The sequence below is a fragment of the Dasypus novemcinctus genome, chromosome 17 (genome assembly GCF_030445035.2).
Source record: "Dasypus novemcinctus isolate mDasNov1 chromosome 17, mDasNov1.1.hap2, whole genome shotgun sequence".
NCBI classification, from domain to species: domain Eukaryota; kingdom Metazoa; phylum Chordata; class Mammalia; order Cingulata; family Dasypodidae; genus Dasypus; species Dasypus novemcinctus.
In genome coordinates this window covers 81,210,303-81,213,973 of record NC_080689.1, presented here as the reverse complement: position 1 = coordinate 81,213,973, position 3,671 = coordinate 81,210,303, and the positions used below count along the sequence as shown (strand labels likewise).

Below are 3,671 nucleotides of genomic sequence, written 5' to 3'. Positions count from 1 at the left end.
AAAAATATATATATTTTCATTTATTGGGCATGCTTACAATGAATTCAAAAGCACAAAATAAGTGTTAAATCTATGTTTTTTTCTTACAATGTACAAGTATATAATCAATAAACAGTACTAAAAATGGTCTGAGGAGAGAGGGTGAAGAAATAGTTTATGAACAATCTCTTCAAGTTAAATTGGTATAGTATCAGATATTATAATTATAGATTTAGAATGTTAAATTTTAAATAAAAATATGGAGTGCTTCACGAATTTGCGTGTCATCCTTGCGCAGGGGCCATGCTAATCTTCTCTGTATCGTTCCAATTTTAGTATATGTGCTGCCGAAGCGAGCACTTGACTAGTTACTTTACATTTATTTTTTTGTGTTTTGTTTCATTTTTCTGGGAATGTCTTTTTTGTGTGTGGCTTTTTCCTTTGATTTTGCTTGTTAATTTTGTTTGTTTCTTCAGGAGACACTGGAACCCAATCAGGACCTCCGGCATGGAGGCAGGAGCTCAACTGCTTGAGCCAGATCTGCTCTGAGTTAGTTTTTGTACAAGATGCTAGGTAGGGGGCCTTTTTCTCTTTTTCGTTCTTTTAGATATGGATAGCCAGTTCTCTGAGCACCTGTTGGTGGCTTTGTCAAATACCAATTGGTCATGGATATGAAGGTCTATTTCTGAACACTTAATTCAATTCTATTGCTTACTATATCCATCTTAGGCCAGTACCTTGCTGTTTTGACCTCTGTAGTTTTGTGATATGCTTTAAAGTCAGGGATTTATTTGCCTTTCCAAATAAATTTGATAATTGGCTTTTCCATTTCTGCAAAGTAAGCTGTTGGAATTTTGATTGGGATTGGTTTGAATCTGTAAATCAGTTTGGGCAGAATTGATATCTTCATGATATTTAGTATTTCAATCCATGAGCACTGAATGTGCTTCCATTTATTTAGGTTTTCTTTGATTTATTTTTGCAATGCTTTACAGTTTTCTGTATACAGGTTCTTTCCATAGTTGGTTAAGTTTATTCCTAGAAACTTGATTCTTTTACTTGCTATTGTAAATGGATTTTTTGGTCTTGATTTCTTCCTCAGATAGCTCATTACTAGGGTATAGAAGCTACTGATTTTTGTGTGCTGATTTATTTTTTTTAAGAAATAATTTTATTATCAAATAACTTTGCTAAAATGATTTGAAAGAAAAAACTGGTTTTTACATTATATAAGCATATGCAACTTTCTGTTTTTCTTATAATAAACTTTATTTTAAAAGGAGTTTTAGGGAAGCAGACATGTCTCAACTGATAAGAGTATCCGTCTACCATATGGAGGGTATAGGGTTAGATCCCCAGGGCCTCCTGACCCATGTAGTGAGCTGGCCCATGTGCAGTGCTGCTGCGCCCAAGGAGTGCTGTGCCACACAGGGGTGTCCCACGCATAAGGTAGCCCTACGTGCTAGGAGTGTGCCACCCTGCAAGGAGAGCCACCCTGCATGAAAAAAAGCACAGCCCGCCCAGGAGTGGTGCCGCACACATGGAGAGCTGACACAGCAAGATGATGCAACCAAAAAGAGACACAGTTTCCCTGTGCCACCTGATAAGGCAGGCAGAAAGAGAACACACAGCGAATGGACACAGAGAGCAGACAACGGTGGGAGGGGGAGAGAAATAAATAAAAATAAAATCTTGAAAAAAAAAGGAGTTTCAGGGGAGTGGGTGTAGCTCAGTGGTTGAGCTTCCTATTTATAAGGACCTGGGTTCAATATCCAGTACTGGGAAACAGACTTGGCCCAGTGGTCAGGGTGTCCGTCTACCACATGGGAGGTCCGCAGTTCAAACTCCGGGCCTCCTTGACCCGTGTGGAGCTGGCCCATGTGCAGTGCTGATGCGCGCAAGGAGTGCCCTGCCACACAGGGGTGTCCCCCGCATAGGGGAGCCCCACACGCAAGGAGTGTGCCCCATGAGGAGAGCCGCCCAGCGTGAAAGAAAGTGCAGCCTGCCCAGGAATGGCAGTACACATGGAGAGCTGACACAACAAGATGATGCAACAAAAAGAAACACAGATTCCCGTGCTGCTGACAACAACAGAAGCGGACAAAGAAGACGACGCAGCAAATAGACACAGAGAGCAGACAACCGGGGCAGGGGGGAAGGGGAGAGAAATAAATAAATCTTTTAAAAAATACTATTCAATTAATTTAAAAAAATAACCAATACTCCTTAAAAAAAAATGGGTTTTAGGTTACAGAAAAGTTACATCAAAAGTATAAGGGGTGGAAGTGGGTATGACTCAAGCAGTTGGACACCCACTTCCCACATGGGAGGTCCTGGATCTGGTTCCCTGGTGCCTCCTAAAGAAGACAAGTATGACAATGAGTTGATGTGATGGGCTGGCATAGTAAGCTGACACAACAAGATGATTCAATGAGATGATGCAACGAAGAGACACAGTGAGGAAACACAATGAAAGACACCATAAGCAGGAGTGGAGATGGCTCAAGCCATTGGGCACCTCCCTTCCATGTGGGAGGTCCTGTGTTCAGTTCCCAATGCCTCCTAAAAAAAATCAACAACAACAGATAAATAGAGTAAAGAGTGAGCACAAACAATGAGGGAGAAATAAATAAATACTTTTAAAAATGTTATAAAAAAAGTATAGGGGATTCGATTCCCATATACCCTACTCCCTCTCATATTTTTCCCTATTAATAATATCTTAGATGAGTGTGGTATATTTGTTACATTTGATGGACAAATTTTGAAGCACAGCTACTAACTAAGGAATACAGTTTACATTATGGTTTATACTTTGCAACATGTAAATTTTATAGATTTTGGCAAATGTATAATGGCTTGTATGGTGTGAGGCATGTTGATAGTTTATCTTGCCACTTTGCTGACTCATATTTTAGTTCTACTAGCTTCGTTGTAGATTTTTTTCACCATTTTCTATATATAGGACCGTGTCAACTGCAAATCGTGAAAGTTTTACTGCTTCCTTTCCAATTTGGAGGCCTTTTATTTGTTTTTCTTGTCTACTTGCTTTAGCTAGAACTTCTAGCACAATGTTGGATAACAGTGGTGACAGTGGGCATGCTTGTCTTATCCCAGATCTTAGAGGAAAAGCTGTCAGTCTGTCATCCTTGAGTACCATGTTAGTGGAGTGTTTTTCATATATGTCTTAATCATGTCGAGGAAGTTTCCTTCTCTTCCTAGTTTTCTAAGTGTTTTTATCAAGAAAAGATGCTGGATCCATGTGGAGTCTAAGCTGCCTCTTGACATAGAGGTGGAGTGGACACAACCATTCCAAGGTCCACAGGATGAAGGAATAGAGTATGGATTAGAGTGGACTTACTGATATTCTGTTCATGAACTATTGTGATTAGTAATCGAAGAAAATGTGGCATTGGTGTGGAGAAAGTGGTCATGGTGGCTGCTGGGGGTAGGGAGTGGGAGGAAGAGATGAGATATGGAGGCGTTTTCGGGACTTGGAGTTGTCCTGGGTGGTGCTGCAGGGACAGTTACCAGACATTGTATGTCCTCCCATGGCCCACTGGGTGGACTGTGGGAGAGTGTGGGCTATGGTGTGGACCACTGACCATGAGGTGCAGCGGTGCTTAGAGATGTATTCACCAAATGCAATGAATGTCTCATGATGATGAAGGAGGTTGTTGTTATGGGGGGAG

At 40.9% G+C, this 3,671-nt stretch overlaps 1 non-coding gene across 1 annotated transcript; it reads right to left on the bottom strand.

The window, feature by feature from the left end:
* Window positions 1–232: 232 nt before the first annotated feature.
* Window positions 233–339, bottom strand: LOC111758837 (U6 spliceosomal RNA). Its single transcript, XR_002792990.1, has one exon. It is a non-coding gene; the product is annotated as a U6 spliceosomal RNA (small nuclear RNA).
* Window positions 340–3,671: the final 3,332 nt, after the last annotated feature.